General features: G+C 36.9%; 1 long non-coding RNA gene across 1 annotated transcript; it reads right to left on the bottom strand.

Annotated features, from left to right (window-relative positions):
• Window positions 1–613: 613 nt before the first annotated feature.
• On the bottom strand, window positions 614–9,326 carry LOC124374891. The gene is made up of 3 exons (XR_006923623.1): window positions 9,193–9,326; window positions 4,357–4,463; window positions 614–761 (listed from the first exon to the last, which is right to left on the bottom strand). It is a non-coding gene; the product is annotated as an uncharacterized LOC124374891 (long non-coding RNA).
• Between the last annotated feature and the right edge of the window lie 37 nt (window positions 9,327–9,363).

Below are 9,363 nucleotides of genomic sequence, written 5' to 3'. Positions count from 1 at the left end.
AAGTTATACTACTGATAAACAAATCTTTTTTAAATTTAGATGACAAAGAGATAATAATTCAAACAAACTGTTAAAGATGAGGACAACTAATGGGAAACTAAAGACCACCTGAATAGAATACTCAAGTGATTACATGTAATGAGTTACAATAGAGAATTATATTTCACTATAGTAATGGTTTTCTTTACAAATTTATTGATACCTAAAAGATTCAATTCCAGTCCCAAAATTGGTTCTTGATTCTAAATCTGATACCGATTCTTGTGTTATTTCTAAGTAAGAATAAAGCCTGCCCGATTCTAAAAAATTGTGTCACTACTTGTGTCTACAGTTGATATTAGTAGCTCCAAAAAATAACTAACTGAGAATAATTATATATTTTATAAGTGTAGCATAATTGTAATTGGACTGTAAAACTTAAAAAGTGAACCACAATGATGGATCACTGGTCGCTTAATGGAACAACAGTGGTGCGATATGCGAGACTTTGGTTAAACAGGCAATGATTTCACAATCAAATAATACAAATTTTTTGTAAGTCTACTATAAAGTAAAATGAATAATATGCGACATACACTGTTTGTTAGTGAAGAATTCACACTTGAACTTAGGCTTGTTCCTGGGAGATCTACTGGACTGACAGAGTTCCATCTTTCTCCTCACTTCTACATCTTCATCCACTTTTTCTTGTATCAGAGAGCGAGCAACAGCAATCATCTCAGAGGTGCCCTTGATCACAACTCTTACCTCATTTGCTTCTCCTGAAAGTGTGATTTCAATTAGTGGGAAGTTTTATTTATTTTTCAATACATATTTTAGATATTGGATAAAGGAACATGAGGTATATGTGGGGTATAGGGATAGTGAACTATTTAGTCAGTTACAAACCTGAATAATGCTATTTTTACATATCGACAAATCTGGATGACAATGTTGAATAAGGCAAAAAATATGGACGCTTTGAACACATTTAAGGCAAACAAACAAACTTGGATGCTCTGAACATAGAATACTATTGTTTCTGTATACTACAAAACTGAACAAAATATTACCAATACAACTTAACAATATCTAGATACTTTTATTTTTTACCACACGCATCATTATACAATGGGAGGATCATTTAAAAAAATTAATAAACCTTGCCAAATATAATAATGTCAAGATTCAAGATGTCTTTATTAGTCATTAAGCAACATAACAAGTTACAATAGACTTCGTCAAACTATTGGGCAGTAATACTTAACAAATAATAATTTATGAACTAGAGACTTATTTTTAAAACTAACAGAAACATTGTATAAGACATAAGAACTTACAAAACTACCATCTGGTATAAATAGAGAGTGGTTGTAGGAAATTATTTAAGAAATAATGGAAAGCATTTTATGATAAAAAATCTAAAACACAAATTGAACAAGAAACACAAAGAACATAATACAAAAGGGGAGTCGGAACGCCCATATTCCCCATGTTAACAAAGGTACATTTTTCTCAGAAAGTACTTAGGCTACAGTCATAATTTTTTCAACATTTGTTTATTACCTTATTTTGTGTAATCAGACCCAACTTGGATAATTTTCCAAAAAGTTTTTCCTAGTAAAAAAAATTTTTTTCCAAATCAATTTAAAAAATCACGTAAGCGTTTGGTAAAATTTTTATAGCAGCAAAACTAAGATTGCAAATTGCATGAAATTGGGTCTGATTGTTGGCAATAGCCTATAGATTATGTGGGAAAAATTTCAGTACTGTATCTTGAATACTTCCTGAGAAAAATGTACCTTTATGAGAAAAAGGCTAACTTTCCGGAAATCGCATTTATTGTGAAAACAAGACAAAATGAGGCTCTAGGCCTACCTTAGAAAAGTCCTGGGCCATACTGGGGTCCATCTGCTTCATCATCCTTTTCATTTTGAACCATTCTTCTTTTTCTTCTTTCTTGTCTGGCTTCTTTCGTTATTCCTTCCGCAGCTTTCTCACTTTTCCTCTGTCGCAATTCATCAATTCCGCGCAAAGCACTCACTGACCTATCACATAAACTTAGTCCAAGCTTCTGGAAAACTTCAAGTTTGCCACTATTTCCATCATTGAATGAAATGACAGCATCATATACACCAAGTTTCAACGTATCCAGCCTTACGAAGACCCATAACACATTGTTGAAGCTCTCGTTTGGATTCTGCGTATGTCCGTGTAAACATTTTTTTAACAACTCAGAATTTGTTAGTGCCCTGTAGATGTATTTTATTTCTAACATTATCTCTTGAGGTAGGCTATCTTTGTGGTCATAAACTGTACCTTGAGCCTTAGCCTTCTCATAACCACACCACGAGTCTGCGCCTTTCGGACACAAACCGTGTTGAGGATTTTCATTAGTGGAGAGTTTATGAAAGTAGGTGGCCCAAATATTTTTCTTCATTTCTTCTACATTCTTTACACATCTTCTTTTTGCAAGGGCATAATATGTTTGTAATATGTCTATTTGGGCGTCTGTTAGTCTTTTTCTTTCCCCTAAGCACCTTACCGTCACCTAATTTTTTCCCTTTTGTCTTTCTCTTCAACTCTCGCAGCCTTGATCCCATCCTCTTCTGTATATGGCCTATACATTCAAACTTTTCTATTGTGACATCTTCCCCACATGGCTTAGCCTCATTCACTATTTGACATCCCTTACTGTCACCGTCCCCGAGATATTTAGTGTACCGTACATTTTGAGCAACGGTGTTCCGACCAAAAACAGCTTACATACCTCTAGTTTTTATTTAATTTTGAAACTTAGGAATAAGATACAAGTGTGAGAGTTATATTTTTTTAAAGGGAAATAAACTAACAAAATCAAATTAAAAAATAAAAAAAAATTGTATAATTTTTTTTTGCATTCCGACTCCCCTTAAAACTGAATGAAAAATGTAACAATATAAATCATTAAAATATGTAAATCAGGTGGTTAAAACTTAAAATATAAAAGTATAAAACAACAGTTAAAATTTGACTAGATAAAATTAAAAACTTAAGGAACTAATATCACAGGCCAAATATTCATTCACAGGGTAAAATGCCTTTTCTTTAAGCCATTTGCTTATAACTCTTTTAACCCTTTCAGGGCCAGGACCAAATATGAGATGTTGCAAATTTTTTTCACATATCATATCCGCTTGTGACTAGTCAAAAGTGCCAGGCTAAAATTGGCGATTTTGCAGTCTCTTAGATTAAAATTTATAACTTTTCATAAAAATTAGAGAATGACCTAAAAGTTTGCACCAAATTACTCGTATAGATATATACTATCAACAAAAACATATATATATGTAGTTTTAAGTAATTTAAAATTAAAAAAAAAAATGTTTTAATAGATTACATAAAAAAATTTTTATTGTGACTGGCTTTATAGAAGGCCGCCAGTGATATGTCAATGTGCTGTGACTTTTTTAGGATATATTTAGTCAAACATGACTCCTGATTCTAGGAATCAAGTCTGTGACATTCTGAAATTCTAGACGTTCCACTAAGAGGAAGGTGAACTAGAGTAAAATCAACATTCACATTGAATTAACCCTTTCCACCATAGCTACGTTATGTGTAGAAAACTCAGCCGCTCCACCTTTCTCTTGGATCGTGTCTAAAACATCGTAGTGCACTCAGTTATGTACCTGATGAGACAATGAGAACAACTCTTCACCTACATTACACTATATTTTGTAGTCTAGGTGTCTTTGATGTCGAAACGATATTAAGAGTTCATTTTGAGCTTTTTTGTCACCGACGTTTTTGGACCTCTTCAGATGAACATCACTACAGATTTCAGGACTCAAACTTTAAGACGTCAAATTACAGATACTGCAATAAGAGGAAGATGACGTGGAACTAAATTCAACATTCACACAGTCGATAAAGCCGTAACCCCCTACATGACATATTATAAGTTGAAATCCTGGGATGTCACAAAAATTAGTGTTAAGTAAAAATATGTTTACATATTGAGAATACAATAGTTTAGAACTGAAGCTTTCTTTAAGAGAATAAAAAAAATCTAAAATAACTTTGATAAGCACCAGTGGTCTCATGCCTTTTACTTTGCATGGATTTATTGAAACATCTTGTAAACAAATAGGATCATTATAGAATTAAATAGTGAAATGTAAAGATACATACAGTACGGACCATAAGAGAGTGCAGTTGTGGGAGGAGCTTATTTGATACGTGACCTTGGAACAGTTAAAGTAATTAACTATGTTAATTTGAGATTTGTACAGTACATTATAACAACTGTCTGTGTCTGCAGCAATGTGCTGTGCCAGGTGGCATGTTGTGCCCACTGCACTCTTTCGTAGCCCCTATTGTAGTGATTATATTTACCTCTTTTATTAGAAGATACACTATCCACGTTGATTTTAGTATTTGAAGCTCTTGAAATTGATCTAATATTTTCTCCATTTCTTTCCAATAATACGTCCTACTGCTTTCTGAAACAAACATTTTAAAATTACAATAGATAATATGGCTTTTAATAACATTAAAAGTTAATAATTGATTTACAGCATGTAGTTGACATAGGCTACTTTTGAAAACTATATGTTTCTTAATCAACATTTTACCACAACACTCAAGATATATTGTTCAATACTAGTTTTTATGGTGACAGTTGTTTACACTATCAGAAAACTGCTAGTTGGCGCTGCAATCTTGTGGATAATTATCAAACAATATGAATGCCCCATGAGCTTTGATTTGTTATGGTATAATACATTTTATTTTTTTAATCAATATTCATTATTTGTATATATTGTTACTTTATTTTTCTTAAAGACTAGATGTTGATAACAGAATTTATTATTTCCTTTCCATTCCCACAACGTTTTGCTGTGATGATTGCTATGTTGTACCTGGTAAGAGGTACAGGGAGGGAGGCAGAATATTAACTGTTGTATGACCTGACCAAGCACTATAGGAATGCACATGGGAGCAGTTATAGGTTTGAATGTTGACTGTGTGGGACCCAGCTCCCGACTGCTAAGGACAATAAGCATCTCATTGACATTCATGTCCCAGGACTTTATTGAGTGAGAGCAGCTCTCATTTGCTGCTCATGCCTTCGCCCATGAGCCTGACTGGTGGTCCTTGTGTTGGAGCGGAGTATGGTTGCTGATATCCGGCAAGCTTATTTTGTCGAGTCGACTCTTATTGGACCTGCTTCCCTTGTTTGAGAAGTAGTGCTCTTAGTCAGCCTCATGAAGAGGCCACTATGGACCTTGTGCCGATTCCTCCTGTCATTGTGCTGCTACCTGAGGTGAGGTTGGAGGGTTGGATGGTGATCTTCCGACTGCAGCATTTGTTCCTGTGCACCACCAGATCAATGGTCTGGTGAAGTTAGTGGAAGATATTGGTGAGCTCATAGCAGAATTTTGGAGTGGTGGACCTAGCATTGGAACAATCCCAGATGTTTCCAACATTGTAGAGTTCTCTTGATCCTGTTACTTCCATTCCTATGACCCACAAAGCCCAGAGGGCTCGACAAGGAGCTGCATACATGGCCTGGAAATTAAAGTTATTGGAACAATGGAGTGTGACAAGAACTGCTGGTGATAAAGTTGTGCGAGATTCCATTCTGTTGGGAGTAGTTCGTCCTGCAGCGGCAGGGGCGGTTGATTCATGGGAGGGGAAAGTGACAGGGAGATTCAGCTGAGTTCTAAGCACGACACTAAAGGTGAGATGTTACGCAGAGCTGAGTGTCTTGATGGGGATAATCTTCTCCCAAGTCTGTATACTCCTTTTGAGAGCCCTAATCTGGCTCTGGTTCTTTGGCTATACAGCAATGCAGATGTGGTGGCATTTGATGCCACTGAGAAAGCTGTTAAGGGGTGGACTAAGACACTCATTTCTAAGAAGAAGCACCAAATTGCTCTGGATGACAGCATGGGACCTGCTCTTGGTTATGGTCGGGGTGGGGCACAAATAACTGAGAGGTCAAGTTGTGTTGGAGCCAACAAGGGTGCGTACGTTTAATGACCTTACTGATCGTTTTCCATTGGCTTCTGGGATGAAGAACAATCAGTCCTATTGTTTTTAACCTTGCCATGGAACCAGTAATAAGGGTGGCACCCAGTTTGGCTCCTTGGTGTGGTTACAGACTCTGTGATTTTGGATGTGCCTATTACAGTGTATTGTGATGACAATTCTTTAATTGCATCCGATGAGGTGAATATGAAACAGCTATTGGCAATGACATGTCAGCCTCGGCTAGATTGAAGTTTAACGCAAGAAAGTGTCCTAAACTTAACTTTGACTGCACGGTCAGACAAAGAATCCTGTCAACTGAGTATAAAATCAGTGGTGTGCCTGAGAGAGGGTGAGAAGTACTGTAATCTTGGTGTGCTTATGGAGTTCAAGATTAACAAGACACCTGAGCAGGACTCTGCATAAATGATTATTGACATCTGTAAGCTTGACAGATGTCTCTTAGTGCCGTGGCAGAACTTCGCCCAGAGGATATTTATTCTCATCAGGCTTAATTTTCTCCTGAGGGGTGATAAGGTGGCTAAGAGTTCCCTCATTTAGATTAATAAGGAGGTCAAGTTAAAAAATAGTTAAAAAATGGTGGTTGGTAGACATTCCCTCAGTAGTATAGCCAGCTGCTGCAAGAGTTTTCAAGTGCATATGGCTGGTGCTACAGTGTCAGACCTGCTTATAACCTCAGGATGCAGGAAGGCTCTTCTTTACGACCCCGCTTACCACTTAGATGTAATTTAGATACACTCACTACTAACTACGATCTGAGGAAAGTTGAGTGATGTGGTTTGCTAAATTAGAGTTTCCAATAATTTTATGAAGGCAGAAAATTTACTCGATTTGTTGATTGGTGGTTTGATTTTTGAGGTCGTCTGGGCACAGAGCCCCCAGAATGGATCTCATATTTTAAATTTGTATGCATAACAGTGATGGGTTTAGGGGTGGCTACTATGCTGTATTGAACTGTTAAGTCCATTCTGTCTGAAGAACAGGGGTGCAGTGAGTTCCTCAAGTAGGATCGTCCCTGGGGTGGAGGATCCATTTCGGATGAGCCTTATGTTGGTGAATGAGTGCGAAAGGGATATGGCCATTCTATAAGAGAATTATTACAGGGCCTTTGGAGCTGCTAATAATGGGGTATAAGCAGTTGACTACGGATCTCTGCTATCAGGGATTGATTTGAAGTAATGGTTGATGGATATGAGGTCAGTGAGCTGGCAAACAAGAGGGTGCTAAAAGCGCCTTGGTAATTCAGATCGATGCCATCAGATAGTCCTGGGGTAATTATATAACGTGTCCAGCGTCCACCTACAATGGTAGTGGCCTTCTTGCTTATGAATCAGTGCGTAATTTTGTTGAGCTTACCAGCTACTGGTTAAAATTTAAATAGTTCTTCTATTTTGTTAACTTTTTATTTGATTGATGTTTCTATGTTTACTAGGATTTATTTTCATGAATTGTTTCAAATTTTATGTTATTCAATTGTAAAGGTATTGTATTTGTATGTTACTACATTTTAAACAGTTGGATTCTGTTTAAAATTTTATATTTGACTTGTACATTAAGTATAGTTATGAATCGTTTAATGGCCAGCTTACCTGGGAAGGATGGGTCTTGCATGGAACACGAATTTAGATAATCTATTCTATTTTCTCAGTGCATGTTGCTAACAATGTAAAATGTAAATCCCCTTAATATAAGCAATAGGTAAGTTTCTCTACTGTTTCTTTTTGCCTAGAGGAAAAGAGATAAGCCTCCACACATAGGCATCAAATGACCTTTGCCTCTCCCTTACTTAAAGTTTTAGGCCCTCAAAATCTGAGAGCTCCTATTCTCCGATATCCTTACGGCTGAGAAGATAACGCCCCTAGGAATTGTTTCCTAATTTTACACATGATAGGACAGTTTAGCTACATATGTTGTGCTGATTTCTTCTGCTTCTCAGCAAAGTCTGCATTCATCAGTCTGGCTTTGACCCACCTTCATCAGATGTTTCCTAAGAGGGCCATGTCCTGTCAACATCTCTAATACCCGTCGTATATCCTCCTTCATTCAAGGAGAGCTGACTACTTTTGCATAAGAGGAGATAAACATTTTAGATTGTTTAAGTCCAGAGGCCTTTCTCCAGGTGTATCTAATCAGAGGGATCTAATCCTCTTTTCCCAATCTTTTAAAAGAGCTATGCTATGGGAGAAAAACTACTCCACAGACTGGCTCTGGCCCTACCAGAAGGGTTTCTGTAAATATTTTAACGAGGGTATATGCTTTATCATATCAATGCCCTCTTCGTGGCCTGGCACCCAACCGAGTACTTTGCTCCTCTTTGTCAGTTCCCCTAGTACATCTTACTTTTTCATACTGTTTTTGAATTAAAAGAGCAGGACGTCAAGTGCCTTTAATGCTGCCTAACCATCTGAAAGTATTAAGTATTCTACTCCTTATGGCATCATTTGTATGAAGCCTTCAGGCACATTATTCTATTGCCATGACTTCCATTTGGAAGACTGTGGCTGTTTTCCCAGTGGTACTGCAAAATTTGCTCCTGGCCCATACATACAAAAATCCTGCCCTTGAGTCTAGGTGTGATCCATCTGTGTAATACTTCAGGATGCCTTTTAGTAGGGTAGGCCCTCATTATTACTCCATTTATATCTTCATTAGGGACAAGATATGATTTGTCAAAGGAGTATTTATTAACTATAATCTCTGATATGTAGGTTATAATTTCAGCCTCAGAGAATTCTGCATTATTACCATGTATCCTTCGGAGAAAGTAGGATTAACCCCCTTTTTACTCAGAAGCTTTATTGCACTTAATCCAGCTGTCTTCTTCACCTCCTGTCCCAGAGGTGTATATCCCAGAACCGCTTCAAAAAGCCAAAGTTGACAGGAGCTCTTGGCCTGGTGGTACTAACACAAGCTAACCGTAAAAGCCTCTTGGCAGCTGTTTTTAGTTCTACCTATCGGACACCACACTAGAGCAGTATATGTGACCATTGGTTTTATTATGGCTTCATATATCCAATATAAAAACTACTGTACTGTCAGTTAATAAATTGTATAAATAGGTAACTTAAACAAAGCACGTAGCAAATTAATATCACCATGAGTGGAAAGTAAAATGGTCTAGTCCTTAATTATTACACAGTCCTCTGGCATTGAGTGTATGTCACATATTTTACTCACCTCTGGAACCCAAGTTTCATACACTATAATGAGGGGTTGCGTTGTAATTATTTCATGTAACATGCTTTCAGCCATCTGAGCAGATTCTGCCGTGCCTCTGATATAGCATGTTCGGTACTCTTCATTGTCATCTAGGAGAGAGAGAAAAACAATTAAACGCTAATGTTAGTG

The sequence above is a fragment of the Homalodisca vitripennis genome, unplaced genomic scaffold, assembly GCF_021130785.1.
Source record: "Homalodisca vitripennis isolate AUS2020 unplaced genomic scaffold, UT_GWSS_2.1 ScUCBcl_10951;HRSCAF=20029, whole genome shotgun sequence".
Lineage (NCBI taxonomy): Eukaryota > Metazoa > Arthropoda > Insecta > Hemiptera > Cicadellidae > Homalodisca > Homalodisca vitripennis.
This window is presented reverse-complemented; position numbering and strand designations above follow the sequence as displayed.